At 38.6% G+C, this 21,811-nt stretch overlaps 1 long non-coding RNA gene across 8 annotated transcripts in view; it reads right to left on the reverse strand.

Moving 5' to 3' along the window:
- LOC123611307 overlaps positions 1 to 21,811 on the reverse strand; it is a 71,618-nt gene that overhangs the window by 43,406 nt on the left and 6,401 nt on the right. The window contains exon 3 of one of the 8 annotated variants that reach the window (XR_006718550.1): positions 18,903 to 19,181. The exons of the other annotated variants lie outside the window; for them this stretch is intronic. This is a non-coding gene — a long non-coding RNA (uncharacterized LOC123611307). Of the gene's footprint in view, positions 1 to 18,902; positions 19,182 to 21,811 lie in introns of those variants that run through there. 8 annotated transcript variants of the gene reach the window in all.

A 21,811-nucleotide genomic window follows, 5' to 3' on the forward strand; every position in this document is an offset into this window, starting at 1 on the left:
ATAAGACATCAACATCTAGTGGACAGAGGCCAATGATCCTACAATGTATAAGACAGCCATCAAAAACAATTATCTGGCCCAAAGATCAGTAGTGCCAATGATGAAGAAACCCTATATTAATGGAAAGAAATCTAAAAAGTTGAATAAACTTTTGTCAAAACATTTAAAAAAATTTTTTTATTACATTTATTTATTTTTGAGAGACAGAGCACAAGTTGGGGAGGGGCAGAGAGAGAAGGAGACACCAAATCTGAAGCAGTCTCCAGGCTCCAAGCCATCAGCCCAGAACCTGATGTGGGGCTCCAACCCACAAACTGTGAGATCGTGACCTGAGCCAAAGTCAGATGCTCAACTGACTGAGCCACCCAGGCGCCCCTTTCATCAACATTTTTAAAAATTGGGGCACTTGGGGGCTTAGTCGGTTAAGCATCTGACTCCAGCTCAGGTCATGATCTCATGGTTTGTGAGTTGGAGCCCCACATTGGGCTCACTGCTGTCAGTACAGAGCCCACTTTGGATCCTCTGTCCCCCTTGCTCTCTGCCCTTCCCCTGTGCTCTCTCTCTCTCTCAAAAATAAATATTTAAAAAAAATTTTTTTAATTATACACTATTTAAACATATTTAAAATATAATAAATATCCACATACTTACTACTAAAATTTAAGACATATTCATAACATGGTTTATCCACATCAAGGAGAAAGAGACAAAGCCATGAGTCTAGATCATTCTTGAGAAACACTCTAGCCCTCTATAACTGAGAATGAGTTGTATCTGATGAAAGAGTACTTAATAATCTTCAGGTAAAGGTCCTTTGTTCCTCCTTCACAGAGCTTTAAAATGGAAAGTTTCTGAAAGGAATAATTTATTACGTTAAGAGTAACAGTTTTCTCTTTGGCTCATTAAGCAATTTAACGAATATCATTAAGATAGCATAATATCTAGAAAAGAAAGAAAAATTGGCAGTATGCTTTGAAGAAAACTTTCAACAAATGAAGCATGACATTTCATGGGGACTTTGCTTAAATGGGATCCGACAGAAGAACACAATCTAGTCTTACAAGACCCTCATAGCTCCATCAAAATGTGACATTGGGGAAGGATTCAATCTTAGCACGAGCATGCCCCCAAGTCTGTATATTCACTACACATGTGATCTCTTCCTTAAAGTGCCACAAACATAAATGATAAAAATTAAGTGACTCCTTCAGGCTTTTAGTGAACATTAACACTTGTGAGATAAGTACAGAAATACAGACAAGGGAGGTCAGACAGGCTTAAATACCAGCAAAGGAACTGGTGCCATAGTCAGGCCAATTCAAATTCACACCACAGCAAATTTATAAGAACTACAGCAAATTCACCAGAGTCACTCTTGGGCAGGTAATACTACAAATATAAAATCTGCACATGCCAAGGACCGATTGCACAACTATTAAATTAGAGTACTTACCCTTCTATAGGTAGGCTCCGTTCTTTGATCCACGCCTACCTACCCACTCAGATCTTATATTTACATGTGTATATAGGATATGCATTTTTAATCCAAAAGAATCCAGCTGCCTTAAGCAGAATTTGTGTGGATTATTGTATGTCTGTGGTTTAACATGCTCATGTAAAGCTCTAAAGCTATACTGTTCAATACATGCTGCATGTGTTTACGGAGCACATAAACCAAGATTAGTCTAAATTGAGATATGCTATGAATGTAAAAAACACATGGAACTTTGAAGACTCACTGAAAAAAACAGGAAAAGATCTCATAAATTTTATTACATTATTACACATTAAAATTACACTATTTTGGATATCTTGGGTTGAATAAATTATATTATTAAAATCAATCTTACCTTTTTCTTTTTACTTTTTAAATGTAGCTCCTAGAAAACTTAAAATTCATATGTGGCTTGCATTATATTTCCATTAGACAATGCTAACCTACAACTTACACTATGCATCTAGCCATTTTTAGGATCAGATAGATTCTAATTCAGACACACTGCTAATATAATATACATGGCATGGAACCAAACATTCAGACATCAGTTTTCAAAGAAATATCTTTTTTTTAATGTTTATTTATTTCTGAGAGACAGAGAGAGACAGAGTGCAAGTAAGGGAAGGGCAGAGAGAGAGGGAGACACAGAATCCGAAGCAGTCTCCAGGCTCTGAACTGTCAGCACAGAGTCCGATGTGGGGCTCGAACTCATGGACTGCAAGATCATGACCTGAGCTGAAGTCGGACGCTTTAACTGACTGAGCCACCCAGGTGCTCTTCCAGAGAAATATCTTTAGACTGTACACTCAACAAGTGGCATTGTGTTAGATTACACTGTGCTAGAATAGAAGTTGTCCTACTCATGATGGAGGTTTTATCCAGGAAGGAGTAGCTGTAGTCTTATTTTCTTGAAATGGAAACTGATGGAATCAATTATAAAAGGTATTATTTCTGGGGTGCCTGGGTGGCTCAGTTGGTTAGGCGTCCAACTCATAATTTCAGCTCAGGTCATGATCTCACAGTTGGTGGGATGGAGCACCCCCCCCACTGGCACCCACCCCTCCCCCACTTGTGTTCTCTCTCTCCCTCTCTCTCTGTCTCTCAAAATCAACAAATAAACATTTAAAAATTAAATAAATAAAAGGTATTACTTCTGAATATGTACATATACGTGATCCCAGGGAACAGAAGGAATGATTCTAAGAATTCTTAAGGCAAAAGTCATACTTGATTAGACATTTTTTGTGGGTAAATCATTAAGTGTAGAAAAAGGACTCTATAATATCTATTTTCTCAAAGTTCATTGTGACCAAATTCCATGTTGAGAGATATTAATAAATGGATGGGAAAATAGTATGTCAGAAAAGCATTTCAGTCAAGGATGGACATATTCATTAGTTATCACTACATAACAATATTATTGTAAGTTTAGTGGCTTAAAACAGCATACATTTATTATCTTTGTTTTGTGAGTTAAGTTTTGGAGTACCGCTGAACTGGATTCTCTGTAAGATGCAATTAAGGTGGTGGCTAGGCCTGGATTTTCACCTGAGATTCAACTGGGAAGGGATCTGTTTCTATACCCATGGTTGTTGGCAGCATCTAATTTCTTCAGGATGCCAGGCAGAGATCCTCAATTTCTTGCTGGCTGTTGGCTGGAGGCTGCCATCAGTTCCTTGCTTTATGGTCCTCTCATTAGGGAAGCTCACAACATGGCAGCTTGCAAAAAAGCCTTCCAGCAAGACCGATGTTACAACCTCAGTAGGTGATCACATCCATGGGGCACCTGGGTGTCTCAGTCAGTTAAGCGACCAACTCTTGATTTCAGCTCAGGTCACAATCTCATGGTTTGTGGGATGAAGCCCCATGTAGGGCTGTATGCTGACAGCAAGGAGCCTGCTTGGGATTCTCTCTCTCCTTCTCTCTCTGCCCCTCCCCTGGGCACATGCCCCTCCCCTGCCCCTCATGTGAACACATGCGCATGCTCTCTTTCAAAAACAAATAAAATAAAAACTTAAAAACAAATGAAGTAATCACATCCATGTGATTAGTACACCCCGTCACCTTTACTGTGTTCTACTCATTAGAAGCAAGTCATAGATCCACCCACACTCAAGGGAAGGGGATTTCACAGGACATGAATACCAGGAGGTAGAGATCATGGGGCCTCCTTAGAGTCTGCCCTATGTAATAGGGAACTGGCTTAGGGATAAAAACTAGGGAGAGGTACCACAGTGGTGCCCAAAGGAACTATAAGGACCATTTTAGTTATATGTTTCAAATGATCTGGAAGAGAAGAAAAATAAAAGAATTTCCTAGTCTTCCAAAGAAAATAATTTTCTAGAGATGTTATGACATTGGGAACAAGTAAAGAAAGACTGGTAAATGGAAATCACAAGCAGCAACAGTAGCAACATCATTGGCAAGCTGTATGTGGACTTACATCTGAGAACGAAGACACAGAAGCAACAACTAAAACAATCTTGGGGCGCCTGGGTGGCTCAGTCAGTTACGTGTCCGACTTCAGCTAAGGTCATAATCTCAGAGCTCGTGGTTTTGAGACCCACAATGGCTTTGGGCTGACAGCTCAGAGCCTGGAGCCTGCTTTGGATTCTGCGTCTCCCTCTCTCTCTGCTCCTCCCTTGCTTGTGCTCTATCTCTCTCTTTCAAAAATAAAAATATATTAAAAAAAAAAAAATAACTAGAACAGTGTGGGTGGAATCTAAGAGTAACACAAGGTACTTCCCTTCAGGAAGTTCTGGTAATGTTGCCCCGAGAGGTTAGCAACAGTGGAGGAAAACATTCTGGTCAGCACCACAGCAAGAGAGATGTGGGTGCGTGGTGAAGCTTCTCAGAGATTCAAAAAAACTTTCCAGTAAAAGGCCAGACAAGATAGACAGACTCTGTGACTGCTTTGAAAGAGACAGGGGCGTGCCTGGGTGGCTCAGTTGGTTAAACGTCAGACTTTGGCTCAGGTCATGATCTCATGGTTTGAGTTTGGGCCCTGCATCAGGCTCTGTGCTGATAGCTCAGAGCCTGGAGCCTGCTTCAGATTCTGTCTCCGTGTATCTCTGCTCCTCCTTTGCTCGCTCTCTGTCTCTCTGTCTCTCTCTCAAAAAAAAATAAACATTAAAAAAAATTCTTTTAAGAGACAGAAAGATAAAAAGACAATCTGTATTCAACTCAACAATACAGGGGTATTTGACTTGTACAAAACTGACTAGGCCATAGTATATGGCTATCAAAGCTCAGAAAAGATAACTAATTGATTAATTTCTTTACTGATTCAGTTGATTATAGATGCACTTTAAACAAAACTCTCATAAATTAAACTCTGTTGTGTTTTGATATCTACCCTCATTTGTTTCCAACAAATATTTATTGAGCAGTTATCATGCTAGGAAATGCTATAGGTACTTTGAATAAAATGTGACAAAAAACAGGTGAGGTCTCTGCTCTCATGGAGTTTATAATAGTGGAAAAGATGGACCTTGAATGAATAATTACACAAATAACCATATAGTTATTACTGGTGACTGTTTTAAAGAACAGGAATAGAGTGCTTTGAGAAAAATATAACAGGGGAATCCAATCTAGCCTGCCAGATCAGGATTCAAGGAAAAGTGACATTCAAGCTGAGACCTGAAGGAGGGTTTCTCCACCATGAGGATAAGGCAACAGAGGAAACAACACATAAGAAGGCCCTGAGATGGGAAGGAATTTGAGGGATATGGAAGGAGGAAGGAGGTCTATATGGCTGGGGCATAGTAAGTGAGCAAGAGCTCAGAATGACAGTAACAATTACATAGGACCTGGGAGGTCATGTTAAGGATTTTTAAATTTTATCTCAAGGGCAATGAGAAACCACTTAAAGATTTTAAGCAGAGAAATGACTGGTATGGTCACCCCTCCCCCCAATTCATGTATAGAATCCTAACTCCCAAAGATGATGGTATTAGGATGTAGGGACTTTGGGGGTGATTAGATCATGAACCCCCCTCCTGAATGGCATTAGTGCCTGTAGAAAAGAGACTCCAGAGAGATCTCTAGCCCTTCAAACATGTAAGGGCATTGTGAGAAGTTGCCAGCTATGAACTGGAAGAAGTCTTTCACCAGAAGCATCTTGATCTTGGACTTCCAGGCCTCCAGAGCTGTGAGCAATAAATTTCTGTTGTTTATAAGCTAACTGGTCTGTGGTATTTTGTTACAGTAGCCACAACAGACCAAGACAAATGGCATAACGTGATCTCTCTTTAAACTGTCACTCTCATAGCTGTTGAGAATTGGATTGGAGAAGGGGCAAGTATGGACATGGAATGGCCAGTGAGAAGGTTTTCACCATCAGCCAGAGAGATACATTCGTGGCTTGGACTAGGGCAATGACAATGAGATGGAGAGAGGTGGACAAATTCAACAAGTATTTTGAAAGTAGAAAAGTCACTGATTGGATGTGAAGTACACTTCACAAAAAGATGGAATTTTCAAGCATGACAACCACATTTCTACCACAAGCAACTGGATGGACAGAGCTATCATTTACTGATAAAAGGAACAACCAACTGGGAATAGATTTGAGGACAAATTCTAGAGGCTTCAGTTGAAAGATGCAGGATGCTCCTTTCTATTGCCTGTGGTGGTGGTAATAATAATTTTAAAAGATTGTAGTGATTAGGTAACAATTGAACCACATGATTTTTGCTTTTCAATACAATATAGGACTTAAAAGTTAGGAGATAGAGTGTATCTACTACAGAAGCAGACCATGATGTTACAGAGGAACCTTAGACTTTTTCTACAATTTATTCCTGAATGGAAGTGTGAATGACACTGTCTTAGTTTGGCAATGTTCTCCATAATCAACTCTAGCAAGTTAGTACTAAACAAACCAAGCACCCCCAGTTCCCCATACTGGGAGTAGCTACCAGAAAGTAAAACTTTTTGAACTAGGATGAAACAATTCTTTCAGAGTTTGTATGACACAAATTAAAATCGTGAATGACCAAACATTGCTATTCTGAATATAACAGAATAACATTTCTGAGCTCTTGTCCAATTATCTGAGGATAGCAAGTGACTATTTCTCTAAGGGTAAAGTGTATTCTGCCAACATTATTATTATGTTTCACCATGGTGTCCTGATTGTAAGTGTATCTTCTGTATCAACATTTTCTAAAATTGATTCGTTCAAGTGTGTTTTACTGTTCCATGTTGGTTGGCTTCTCAAGCCAAACATTGTGAGACAGTTAAAAATGGCACTATGTCTTATCCAACTTTGAGCCAGAGTGCATATTCAATGAATGTTTACTGGATAAAGAAATGAATGTTTATTGTGTGGATTGTAAAATGTAGTGACGATCAATAATGGCTGTAAAAATGCAGAAATATGACAACTGAATTCAGTATGGACAAGTGTTAAGAGAAATATATTGGAAGAAAATAACTCAGATCACACTAATGAAATATTGGGTTCTGGGCTATCAAAATACAACCAAAGAAATAATCTAGAACATAAATAACTTTTTTATAGAAAATATCTATTCTATATTCTCTCTAGGATTGTAGCTTAATGCAGTGAACTGTAAAGGGAGACTATATTCACCATAATTTAGAAATGTAGTTTTCAGATATCAAAGATAAGCAGGTATTGACCATGAAAAGACAAGGAATTTCTTATGTGAAAAAAATATATATCAAAGAGCGGTGAATGAGGACGCCTGGGTGGCTCAGTTGGTTAAGCATCCGACTTCAACTCAGGTCATGATCTCACGGTTTGTGAGTTTGAGCCCCATACGGGGCTCTCTGCTGCTAGCGCAGAACCCACTTCATATCCTCGGTCTCCCTCTCTTTCTTCCCTTCCCTCACTTGCTCTCTCTCAAAAATAAATAAAAAAAAAAAGAAAAAGTGGTGAATGAAAAGATAAATATTTATAATTTGGCTTATAAAAATGGATTTATCTTTAGCACATCTATCTCTTTGAAAACTATCAAGGTAACAATTACTTTAATGTTTATTTATTTTTTAGAGAGAGTGAGAAAGAGACAGAGTGCAAGCAGGGGAGGGGCAGAGAGAGAGAGAGAGAGAGAGATGGAGACACAGAACCTGAAGCAGGCTCCAGGCCCTGAGCTGTCAGCACAGAGCCCAACACGGGGCTTGAACTCACAAACCATGAGATCAGGACCTGAGCCAAAGTCAGACACTCAACCAACTGAGCCACCCAGGTGCCCCTGGTAACAACTACCTTAAACAGTCATTCAGAGTCTGTAACACTGAGGGAGGGGGAATATTCCAAACCATAAATTAAAATGAAATTGTTTTAAATCTCTGATGCATGTTTCACTTATTACCATTTATTTCCATAGTTTGGTTTCTTTAGGATGGTTAAACTGTAACCTGAACAGTATCTATTCAATGATCCACAATAGGGCATTCTAATTTTTATTGTGCGATCATTTGTAAACCGTGGATCGTATTTACTTTACGTGTAAGCAACACCAGTGATGACTCTCAGGAAACCAATGCTATGTGGCTTTTTCCAACAGTGCAAAGTTTCATAGCCCAACCTGGTTTTTTAAGTCTTTAAAAGACTAAGATTGAGTTGCAAAGGGATTAATGCACCACCTGCTCATCAATCTTAGCTTCAGAAACTGTTACAGTCTTTTTTAGAGGGAACCTTGAAGACTGGGGAGCAGATCTGGGAGGAAGATTTGTTTTTTTTTACTTGATAACTCCCTACTGTTTGATTTTCTTTAAGTATTTTTACCACATGCATTATTGATAACCTTACAATAACTACAAACCACAACTTAAAAAAAAAAAACAGCTACGTTTTTTTAAACTACAAAAGTAGTTTTTTGTATCTGCTTTAGAAATGGTGCTTTCCGGGGCGCCTGGGTGGCGCAGTCGGTTAAGCGTCCGACTTCAGCCAGGTCACGATCTTGCAGTCCGTGAGTTCGAGCCCCGCGTCAGGCTCTGGGCTGATGGCTCAGAGCCTGGAGCCTGTTTCCGATTCTGTGTCTCCCTCTCTCTCTGCCCCTCCCCCGTTCATGCTGTGTCTCTCTCTGTCCCAAAAATAAATAAACGTTGAAAAAAAAAATTAAAAAAAAAAAAAAAAAAAGAAATGGTGCTTTCCCCGAAGTTCCACAGAATTTACTAATATTGTTACTATAAAATTCTCTATTGTATTTTTTTTAATATTACCTATTTATTTTGAGAGAGAAAGTGGATGCATGCATGCGAATGGGGAAGCTGCAGAGAGAAGGAGAGACAAAGAATCCCAAACAGGCTCCCCACTGTCAGCTCAGATCCTGATGTGGGACTTGATCCCATGAACTGTGAGATCATGACCTGAACTGAAATCAAGAGTCAGACACTCAACCAAATAAGCCACCCAGAAGCCCCAAAATTCTTTATTGTATTATGCAAAAACAAAGCTGAATGTCTATATAGCCAATAAGAACAAATTAATTATCGTATTCCCAGGGTCATGGTATCAACAATAAACTGGACTCTTCAAAATTCAAATCTCACTTTAATCAAATAATTTGATCATACTGCAACAAACTTTATGTTAAAAGCTGCTAACAAAAAATAAAATGGACTGAGTCAAATTGAGTTAAATATTCTCATCTCTTAACCTCCAAGCTCCAATGAATGTGCCATGAGCAGTGAAAATGCTTTTTTGTTTTTTAATTTTTTTTTAGAAAAAGGGCAGAGAATTGGACAAGTCATGAAAGGATTCAGTCACTGGGCAAGAAAGAAAGAATTGGCTGTGTTAGGCTCTGAGGTTAAGGTGCTAGGAAACAACACAGGCACAAGTCACCTGGAGTCCAGGGTCCAAATTCACACTGGAAATGAGCCCCAGATAAAGTGGTTAATGTTACCTGTGCTCATCTGTGGCTCAGTTGTACTAGTAAATTAACTTATTATGAACAGTGGGCAAAAAGGTCTAGTTCGCCTTCATTTCCCTTCTTGGTAAGGAAGGCCCACTTGGAGATCCAAAGACTGGATTTGAAATTGTCTTCGAGAAGCCCTAGGACCTCTATGTTCATCAAAATCCAGTTAAAACATTTTTTTTTCCTTCAGCTCTATGTTGGCTCAAAGAAATGAAACCAGTTATGAAGAACTTAAAAACAACTTGCTGACAAAGCCATCCCTTTTCTTTAAGATTTTTCAACATGCATTTAATTTGATGTTTTATGTAACCAAATTTAGAGGTTGGAAAAATTTCCATGATTATCTATGCTAGAATACACAACCTCTGCACATAGTCCAAATATCTCTCCAATTCACCTTAGTATTTCATATTTGTGGTTTTCAGTTAGGGCAGGATGGGCTTTACCGGGGTACTCTTAGTTTGGAAAATCTACCACAGTGATTTGAATATATTCAGTCTGTATATACCTCCAGTGTACTCTTTACACACATGCACACACATCAGGGTCTATATCACTATCTGTCAGACTTATTCTATTCCATTATAGTGCCTTCTCATGGTTGAACAACTCATCCACCAGCAGAACAGATTTTATCAAGCTCAATTTTCTTGGGTTGTATTAGGAGAGCAATAGTCATATTTAATTCATTTCTTAAAATTGCACATGGTCTCCCACCCTGAGAATGATTGTTCTAAGTTTACCATTCAGTTCTGCTAACAGCATCCTTTTCCTGAACATATTCCTCACACCTTTATGATGGTAAAATTCCAATTCATAATAACGCATTACAAAGGATTGCTCAAATAAATTTTGAGTGAGTTTTTACATAAGAATAATGTCTCCATAATATATTGTGACATTTGCTGCCATTTATTAACTGACATTGCTGCCACTTTTATGGTTCTGGCTTCCAAAAAAAATGTATTCACTTTTCACAAAATTGCATTTAGTAAGGCACCACAATCTTTGGATTGAAACCACAGGGTCTAAGATTGAAATTCTCATTCTCTAGTGATGCACCCATGATACGATAAAACAAAAGGTTCATATTTTATTTAAAATAATAATTTTTACTAGAATTACTCAACATTTATTATTTAAAAATATTTTAAGGCCACTTTTGAAAGTAAAGAGATTTAGCAGCTTTATTAATAAACCTGGAGGCAGCTGCCCCAGGAGCCCTGTGCTGGGTCTAAAGTGCAAGAGCCCTGGAGCCAGGCTCCAGAGTAGGAATTTCAGCTCTGCTCCTTTAATTTTGAATTCTTTCTTGAGGTTTTGTCACTTCCTTTTTGAATTCCCATTTATTTTGCTCTTTCATTTCTTATATAATTTTTTTCATGTGGTTTAACTTCATTTTGAACTAAAACAGTGCTTTGGACCTGCTTTTTGGGCCTGTCTTTCTGGTATGCTTTTATTGTCTATATGGCTGTTATTTAACTCCTTATTCTTTTTTCTTATAACTTCATCTGGCATCAGATCGTGATTTTTTTTATTGCTCATTTTTATGTGAATTTCGTTTTCCTGAACCTTAAGAAGGAAGACAGGTTCAGATAGACATTTATAACTTTGATAAAAAATAGGGCAGTTTGCTTTCCGAGGCTTTCTGAGTGTTTCCCTTTCCCACATTAGTCTGGATCTTCTCTTTGCTTCTTCACTGTTCCATCCACCTGAATTTTGACTGTGCTCACAGCCATTTATCCTCAGCATGAGACCCTAGCCTCCAGGTAAAACAAAAGGGTCAGTCTTGAGAGTTCTTGGTTGGGTCTAAACCACCCTGGGTCCTATAGGTGTTCCCTTGAGATTCTCAGCTTCCCAGTCACCTGCTAGCTGCGTGACCTTAGACAAATTGCTCTTACCTCTCTGTGCCTCCTCTTCCCCATGGGTAAAATGGGAAAAATAACAGCCTAATGAGGTTTCATTCAAAGTAGTTAAAACACGATTTTACAGGCTGTGATGACTTTTTGAAAGTTGGTTTAATAAGTAAAACACCCATCTGCACCTTCTTTATGAACTTACTTTAAGTTGTAGAAGCTCTCAGGTCAATTGATGGCAACTATCAAAAATCCTGAGTGCCTCAGGGTATCGACTCATGTGATAACCATAGTTAAAGCTTTGGTTTACCTGGTTAACATACCTCACACTATTTTGGTTTTAATAAAAACTATCAAGAGAAAACAAAACTGCGTAGGGTTCTCCTACTAGGAATGCAATTGCCCCTGTCTCCAGAATTTACTCATTTCTCATTATATCTACTTCATTTTTTTCCCTCCTTTGACTCTCTAGGAACTAAGAGGTCACTTTATTTGTTTATAATCAAATAGGACTTCTTAATACCTGGTACCATTAGCAAATGTGGCAATCTTTTTAGAAAGGCCCTGAGAAGACTTTTCTTAAAAGTCCAGAGCATTATTAAAAGGGTTTTGACATTTTTATTTTTTATAGCTTATGATTTACTGCTTCAAATTTCTATTATTTATAGTCAGTGTGTCACTTCTTTAACCTGTTGGATCTTATTTTTTTCCTTTTTAAGCAACTTTGCTTTAAAAAAATACAAATACCAAAAAAAAGGTAATCAACCAGGTTTTTGAAATTCAGGTTGCCAAAAGGTTGTTTTTTTTTTTTTTTTTAATCAGCTTAGAATATATCTAGGAAAATATGACCAACAAAAAAAGTGTGTGTGGTTGGGGGGAACTTACGACAACTAAATATAATGTGTAACCCTAGTTTGAATCCTGAACTGGAAATTTTTTTCTTCATTTTCTATAAAGAAAATTATTGGGAAAATTAATGAAATTTTAAAAATGTGTAAAAATAATTTTATATCAATTTTCCTGACTTAGATAAATACAGTGTGATTCTATAAGAGAATGAACCCAAAACATTTGGGGTAAAGAGGCATCATGCATATAACTTATTTTCAGAGTTCAGAGAAAGAGCAAGGATGTTAAAGCGAATGTGGTAAAATGCGAACATTTGGGGAATCTGGGGGAAGGTATATGAAAATTCTGTGTACTAGTCTCTTACAACTTTAGTGAAAGTCTGAAATTATTTTAAAATAAAAAAGGGGGGGGCGCCTGGGTGGTTGTCGGTTAAGAGGCTGACTTCAGCTCAGGTCATGATCTCGTGGTCCGTGAGTTCGAGCCCCACGTCAGGCTCTGTGCTGACAGCTCAGGGCCTGGAGCCTGTTTCAGATTCTGTGTCTCCCTCTCTCTGACCCTCCCCCGTTCATACTCTGTCTCTCTCTGTCTCAAAAATAAATAAACGTTATCAAAGTTATCAAAAATATATCAAAGTTATCAAATATCAAATATCAAAGTTATCAGAAATCTCCCAACAAATAAGAGTCCAGGACCAGATGGCTTCCCAGGGGAGTTCTACCAGACGTTTAAAGCAGAGATAATACCTATCCTTCTCAAGCTATTCCAAGAAATAGAAAGGGAAGGAAAACATCCAGACTCATTCTATGAAGCCAGTATTACTTTGATTCCTAAACCAGACAGAGACCCAGTAAAAAAAGAGAACTACAGGCCAATATCCCTGATGAATATGGATGCAAAAATTCTCAATAAGATACTAGCAAATCGAATTCAACAGCATATAAAAAGAATTATTCACCATGATCAAGTGGGATTCATTCCTGGGATGCAGGGCTGGTTCAACATTTGCAAATCAATCAACGTGATACATCACATTAAGAAAAGAAAAGAACCATATGATCCTGTCAATTGATGCAGAAAAGGCCTTTGACAAAATCCAGCATCCTTTCTTAATAAAAACCCTTCAGAAAGTCGGGATAGAAGGAACATACTTAAACATCATAAAAGCCATTTTTAAAAAGCCCACAGCTAACATCATCCTCAATGGGGAAAAACTGAGAGCTTTTTCCCTGAGATCAGGAACACGACAAGGATGACCACTCTCACCACTGTTGTTTAACATAGTGTTGGAAGTGCTAGCATCAGCAATCAGACAACAAAAGGAAATCAAAGGCATCAAAATTGGCAAAGATGAAGTCAAGCTTTCACTTTTTGCAGATGACATGATATTATACATGGAAAATCCGACAGACTCCACCAAAAGTCTGCTAGAACTGATACATGAATTCAGCAAAGTTGCAGGATACAAAATCAATGTACAGAAATCAGTTGCATTCTTATACACTAATAATGAAGCAACAGAAAGACAAATAAAGAAACTGATCCCATTCACAATTGCACCAAGAAGCATAAAATACCTAGGGATAAATCTAACCAAAGATGTAAAAGATCTGTATGCTGAAAACTATAGAAAGTTAATGAAGGAAATTGAAGAAGATATAAAGAAATGGAAAAACATTCCATGCTCATGGATTGGAAAAATAAATATTGTCAAAATGTCAATACTACCCAAAGCTATCTACACATTCAATGCAATCCCAATCAAAATTGCACCAGCATTCTTCTCAAAACTAGAACAAGCAATCCTAAAATTCATATGGAACCACAAAAGGCCCCGAATAGCCAAAGTAATTTTGAAGAAGACCAAAGCAGGAGGCATCACAATCCCAGACTTTAGCCTCTACTACAAAGCTGTCATCATCAAGACAGCATGGTATTGGCACAAAAACAGACACATAGACCAATGGAATAGAATAGAAACCCCAGAACTAGACCCACAAACATATGGCCAACTCATCTTTGACAAAGCAGGAAAGAACATCCAATGGAAAAAGGACAGCCTCTTTAACAAATGGTGCTGGGAGAACTGGACAGCAACATGCAGAAGGTTGAAACTAGACCACTTTCTCACACCATTCACAAAAATAAACTCAAAATGGATAAAGGACCTGAATGTGAGACAGGAAACCATCAAAACCCTAGAGGAGAAAGCAGGAAAAGACCTCTCTGACCTCAGTCGTAGCAATTTCTTACTTGACACATCCCCAAAGGCAAGGGAATTAAAAGCAAAAATGAACTACTGGGACCTTATGAAGATAAAAAGCTTCTGCACAGCAAAGGAAACAACCAACAAAACTAAAAGGCAACCAACGGAATGGGAAAAGATATTTGCAAATGACATATCAGACAAAGGGCTAGTATCCAAAATCTATAAAGAGCACACCAAACTCTACACCTGAAAACCAAATAATCCAGTGAAGAAATGGGCAGAAAACACGAATAGACACTTCTCTAAAGAAGACATCTGGATGGCCAACAGGCACATGAAAAGATGCTCAACGTCCCTCCTCATCAGGGAAATACATATCAAAACCACACTCAGATATCACATCACGCCAGTCAGAGTGGCCAAAATGAACAAGTCAGGAGACTATAGATGCTGGAGAGGATGTGGAGAGAAACAGGAACCCTCTTGCACTGTTGGTGGGAATGCAAATTGGTGCAGCCACTCTGGAAAACAGTGTGGGGGTTCCTCAAAAAATTAAAAATAGGCCTACCCTATGACCCAGCAATAGCACTGCTAGGAATTCACCCAAGGGATACAGGAGTACTGATGCATAGGGGCACTTGTACCCCAGTGTTTATAGCAGCACTCTCAACAATAGCCAAATTATGGAAAGAGTCTAATTGTCCATCAACTGAGAAAGGGATAAAGAAATTGTGGTTTATATACACAATGGAGTACTACGTGGCAATGAGAAAGAATGAAATATGGCCCTTTGTAGCAACGTGGATGGAACTGGAGAGTGTGATGCTAGGTGAAATAAGCCATACAGAGAAAGACAGATACCATATGTTTTCACTCTTAGGTGGATTCTGAGAAACTTAACAGAAACCCATGGGGGAGGGGAAGGAAAAAAAAAAAAAGAGGTTAGAGTGGGAGACAGCCAAAGCATAAGAGACTCTTAAAAACTGAGAACAAACTGAGGGTTGATGGGGGGTGGGAGGGAGGGAAGGGTGGGTGATGGGTATAGAGGAGGGCACCTTTTGGGATGAGCACTGGGTGTTGTATGGAAACCAATTTGACAATAAATTTCATATATTGAAAAAAAAATTAAAAAAAATTAAAAAAAAGATGCTTAAAAAATAAAATAAATAAAATAAAATAAAATAAAATAAAATAAAATAAAAAGGGTTTTAAAAGTTGGGGAGATTAAGAGCAGAAAGATAGCAAGGTCAACGTCCTAAGGGTTTATTTGAGCACTTACAACATCCTTGAATGTTACGCTGGGAACACAAAATCCTTATTTTGAAAGAAAAGGTAGGAGTTTAGAGTGCCTCAAATATTTGGCTAGGAGACCTCTACAAAATCTCTCCCTACCTAAAGGTGCTCACTTTGATAGGTAAACTTCCATTCCATATTAGCAGAATCAATGAAATCCTAGTGAGCTAATCATTCAGGTTAATGCCATTAGAAATACCAGCACTATCAGATTGGCAGAGGTGAATCTAAATTATTATGCTAGCATGTGGGGCAATCATGAGCATCTGCTTGTAATCTGTGGGTGGGATTTAGATTGATATAAACTAGTGCAATCTTTTGAGGAACAATCAGGTAGTATGTATCACATTTTAAATGTTCCTACCCCTTGGCGGTGGGGGTGGGGTGGGACGCCACTCAGATGGTTAAGTGTTCAACTTGGGCTCAGGTCATGATCTCAGGTTTGTGAGTTCGAGCCCCACATCGGGCTCTGTGCTGACAGCTCAGAACCTAGAGCTTGCTTGGTATTCTCTGTCTCCCTCTCTCTCTGCCCTTCTCCCACTCTCTCCTCAAAAGGAAAAAAAGCCCTTACCCTTTAACTCAGCAGTTCTACTTTTAGAAGTCTATCCTAGGTAAATAGTGGGCAAGTGAGCAAAGATGTATACTCAAGGATGTTCACTCTGTCATTGCAAAGAACAGGAGATATATGTGTCCATCAGTAGGAAGTTAAATAAATTATGATTGATACATACAAAACAGTATTCTTCAGTACATCCATAATATATTAAATGAAAAACAAAACTAGTATGTATTTTCCTATGTATATTTACATTACTTATTTACATTTGAAATAGAAATATTTTATAAGTCTTTTTATTTTTTAGATTGAAGGAATACATGCTAAAATGAATTGTAGGTAGGTAAGTATTTAGAAGAATATACACTTCATTATCCATGGCAGACTACATAATTTGCAAGGCCCAGAGCAAAATGAAAATGTGGAGCCTCTTGTTAAAAAATAAAAAATTTCAAGATGGTGACAGCTGAGCATTCAACCAGGTATGGGGCCCTTCTAAGTGCAGGGCCCTGTGAGACTCTATAAGCGGTGTGCCCTTGAAGCTGACCCTGGCTATATGCTATGCTTTCCACTTAGATACATGCTACACTGTTCTATCCATTACACTATATGATATACACTGAGACATACACTACAGTAGTGGTAATATATGGATAGGTGGTTAGAGATATACACATTGTCTATCTCTGCCCCACCCCCCTCCTGTTGTTATTTTGGGTATTGTAATAAGAGCAGCACTTTGTGATAAGGGCAATCCAAGGTGTGTTTAAATTATTCCTAAAAAGAGCTAACACATTAAGGGTACTGAGATTAACAATGTGCCGGTGTACCCCTTGGATCACTTCGCATGCCACAAGAGTGCCTTCCAGAGGACTAGCAGAAATTCAACAGAGATGTGCAGCCCTCCAAAGAGAATTCTGTGGCATGTTTTAATTACTTTTAATGAGGTTCTATGATAATGACTATCAGGACAGATAAGTGATAAATGATAGGTAATTTCTTTCCTTTTTTCATGGGTGAAGTAGAAGTATAAGAAAAAAATGGGAATAAAAATACAACAGAAATTTCTGATTTCTAGGAATTAAATAGCTCTCCTGGGCCACCCATGTATGGATATTTTTCTACAGCTCTAAATGGTTCTGTGATCTCCTTGAATTAACCAAATAATATTACTAGTTATTAGTTGACTTCATATGTCCACAAGTTAAATGCTTCCTCTGATGCTTCTATTTATAAGTAGAACTAAAAACCAAGAGATCTAATTTGGGATCAGCGTGGCAGCTTATGTTCTGCCATGTAGAATATCAAGGTTTGATTAGGCAGATCTTAGGGTTAAAGCCAAAATACAAGAGAACAAGACATTCTAGTATCTAATGGGCTCTAAATAAGATGGTTTAATCTTACCAGACTCTGATTTTCACTAAAGACAAAACCTTTTAACAGGACCTCTGATGATGCTGGGATAAGTACATATAGGTGAGAGGACAAAGGTTTCCAGGATTCAACCAAATAGGGAAAGGGTGAGAAAAACATTAAAAGATTTGTTGTTAAATATTTTTCTGCAGTCCATCATACGGTAATCAGAGGTCAAAGTCTAAATAACACACCAGGAGCTATAGACCTTTGACTTCATAGGCATCTGGAGAATGTGTTGAAGCTATTTGAGTTCTCCAAGACTTCAGGGTGTTGTATAAGATAATGACAGAACTGTAAGTAGAAAGCTGATAAATCCTATGAGTTGTGAATTTCAAGACTAATTTCTGTACTTCAAAGTCTTCAATCTTATATTATTTTTTAATTCATCTTCCTGAATTATATGTGTATATATGGTACCATACGTCACATATAATCTATGCTCAGTAATGGATAAAAACCACTAATATATACATGAGAGTCCTCCTTATGTGTAATTATCCATGGTGGTCATCTGTTTTAGGGTATCAGTTCTGTCTCTATTGAAACTACTAAAAATCACTCATATTCTTGAGAATTTTCATCAGGCTGCCTAGCACTACTATTCTCAAAATTCAAAACAGGACCCATAATACAGGTATAAGCTATTACAGTTGATAGAAATCTATCATTTTCACAAATGCAAAAAATAGCTCTATTTAATGCACTTTTCCTTTGTTTTCTGTATACTTAACTGCTTCTACCTTAAATATTACAATGACTTTCTTTTAAGTGATATTATATACACATGTGTTTGACATAAAGAACTTTGTAATGATATCCTATGAAGACTGAATGGGCTATGATTCAAGAAATATTGAGTTCCCCATTGATAAATGTGTTGCACACGATGAAACTGTTGAAGTGAGAATTCAAGCACAAAATAGGTGGTTGGACAAGATAATATTTGTGTTCTCTTCTAACTCTGAGACATCATGAACACAAAACAATTCTTACTGGTCTTGAACAAGACAGAGGATGAGCAAAGAATGGAAAGGAGGCAAATGAGAGAGACACCATAAAGATATTATATTTATTCAATACAAGTTGCCACTGTTTGAACATGGAACCCAGGAGAAAAGAATAAAATATCAAAAACACTTAATATTTTCAAGGGCGCCTGGTCACTCAGTTGGTTGAGTGTCCGACTCTTGATTTCAGGTCAGGTCATGATCCCAGGGTCATGGGATTGAGTCCCGCATTGGACTCTGTGCTGAACACAGAAACTGCTTGAGATTCTTTCTCTCTCCTTCTGCCCCTCTCCCCCACTCTCACATGCACATGCTCTCTCTCTTGCTAAAAAAAATTTTTTTAGTAATTTAAAAAAACACCAATATTTTCAGCTTCAGAAACTACTTGCACATTAGCACCATTAGGTTTTTCTTTTTTTGTTGTTTTGAAAGAATCCACTCTGAATAGGGTGCCTAAACATGGAGAACACTGAACTTCTTTGTTGGTATCAGAGATGGTTCCAGGAGATCAACCCGGATGTGGCAGGAGACTGCACTCCTGACTGTAACTGTGAGGGCATGGCCCTGAGGCAGAGGTTTGTAGACGTAAACCAGAACGTCTGGCAAATGGGCTGGAATTGAGCAGAGGAAGAACCGTTAGGAGACACATTCTGCCTCTTGGAATTCACTCAAGAACTGAGACAGGCCTGAGCCTTCAAGGAACTAGGGAAGGCACTGGCAGAGGATATAAAGTTTAAGCTAAAAACAAGGAACTCAGACTAAATGTCACAGGCTCAATGGAGTCAGTCTTTTTGAAGAATGCCATCAAGAAAATGGCATTTGAGAGGTACCCAGGTGGCTCAGTTGGTTAAGTAGCTGACTCTTGATTTTTGGCTCAGGTCATGATCTCACCATTCATGGGACTGAACCCCATGTGTTTGGGATTCTCCCTTTCCTTCTCTCTGCCCTTACCACCCCCTCTCATAAATAAGTATTTGTAAAAAAGAAAATGGCATTTGAGAAAACTCAAGAGAAAAACTAGAGGCACAAAGGGACCTGGGAAAATATTACATAAATCTATTTAAAAAGTGAAATGGAGGGGCGTCTGGGTGGCTCAGTCGGTTAAGTGTCTGTTCGGCTCTGATCATGGTCTCAAAGTTCATGAGTTCAAGCCCCGCATTGGGCTCACTGCTGTCAGCGAGGAGACCACTTTAGATCCTCTGTCCCCCTCTCTCTGCCCCTCCCCTGCTCGCACTCTCTCTCTCCAACATTTTTTTTTTAATAATAAAAAAATAAAATAAGATAAAAAGTGAAATGGGGATACTGACTCTCAATCTTGGCTCAGGTCATGATCTCACAGTTTATGAGATTGAGCCCCATATCAGGCTCCGAGCTATCAGCACTAATCTCACTTGGGATTCTCTGTCTCCCTCTCTCTCTGCCCCTCCCCTGCTCGCTCTCTCTCTCTCTCTCTCTCTCAAAATAAACAAACATATATATTTTTCAAAGTGAAATGGGAGGCACCTGGGTGGCTCAGTCAGTTGAGCATCTGACTTTGGCTTGGGATATGATCTCAGTTTGTGGGTTGAAGCTCTGCATGGGGCTTCTTGCTATCAGCAAGGACCCCACTTTAGATCTTCTGTTCCCCCCTCTCTCTGTCCCTCCCCTGCTCATGCTCTGTCTCTCTCTCTCTAAAATAAAGAAAACATTTTTAAAAAGTAAAATGGAATTGGCTATTACTAGCCTGTAAATTTCTGTCCTTGAAACATTAATTATTTTGTACATTTTTTTAGTGAGAGCTATATAACCATTATTTCACATGTGCAATACTTTGAAATATTGTATAACATATCACATCTATTACTGTGAAGGCTGTTTATCCTTATTTTAATTCTGTCCTTACCTTAGACTGAAACCACTTCATACATGAGATATAAGTCTGGATCTAGTAGTTCTCAAATTATGTTCCAGGAAAGAGTGCCATCAGCATTGAGTGTGCACTTGTTAAAAATTCAAATCTTCACATGCTATCCTAGACCTACTGAGTTAGAAACTGGGGATGGAATCCACCAATCTGGGTTTTCAGTCTTCTTGCTGGTTCTAAAGCACTCTATAGTTTGAGAACCATGGCCTCAGGCATTTCAGAACTAGATGTCTTTAGAGTCTGTTTAGGAAAAAAATACTGTTCTGTTTTCTGTCTATTCACAGTCCTATTCTCATTTCTGATTACCAATGTGTGGTAGTTTTTTTCCTATACCAAACAATTGTGTGACACCAGCTGAGTGAGAACAATTTAACTCAGTTCTTATACTACCTGGAAATAGTTTAGATCCCACAGGTTAAGAGCTCAGCCCCACAAGACTAAGCACTGCAGACACTAAGCAACTTAAGACACCAATCACAAGTTCAAGTTGTCACCTGTACATTTGACCGACCAGCTATATGTCAGAGATTCATATAACCCCCTCCTGGGATTTGGGGAATTTGCTAGAGCAGCTCATAGACCTGAGGAAAACAGTTTACCTACTAGACTACCAGTTTATTATAAGAGGATATAACTTGGGAACAGCCAGATGGAAGAGATGCATACATAGGGCAAAGTATGGGGAAAGGGGCACAGAGCTTCCATGATCTCTCTGGCTTGACACCCACTCAGCACCTCCACATGTCTACCAACCTGGAAGCTCTCCAAATCCATCCTTTTTGGGTTTTTATGCAGGCTTCATTAAGAATGCATGTTTGATTAAATCATTGGCCACTGAGTCAACCTGTAGTTCCTCTCCCCTCACCAGAGGTCAGAGTGGGGTGGGACTGAAAGTTCCAACCCTCTAATCACACAGTTGGTTCCCCTGGCAACCAGCCCCCAGTATCCTTAGGGACTTTCCAAAAGTCATTGTATTAATATAAATTCAGATGTGGTTGAAAGGGGCTTGTTATGAATAACAAAAGACATCCATTTCATTCTGGAGCTATTTCAGAAGCTGAGAAAGAGAGATGCCCCTATAACTCTTATCACTTAAGAAATTACAAAGGTTTTAGGAGTTATTTGCCAGGAACCAGGGAGGAGGACCAAATATATATTTAATATAAACCACAATATCACAGAGCTCCAGGAGAGAGCTGTATTATAGGCCAGGGAGGCAGCATGGTGGTTTTGTCTGTTCAGGCTGCTATAACAAAATACCACAGAGCAGTGCTTCTAAAAAACAGAAATTTCTTCTTTCTTTTTTTCCTTCTTTCCTCCCTTCCTCCCTCCCTCCCT

The sequence above is a fragment of the Leopardus geoffroyi genome, chromosome C2 (genome assembly GCF_018350155.1).
Source record: "Leopardus geoffroyi isolate Oge1 chromosome C2, O.geoffroyi_Oge1_pat1.0, whole genome shotgun sequence".
Taxonomy (NCBI): domain Eukaryota; kingdom Metazoa; phylum Chordata; class Mammalia; order Carnivora; family Felidae; genus Leopardus; species Leopardus geoffroyi.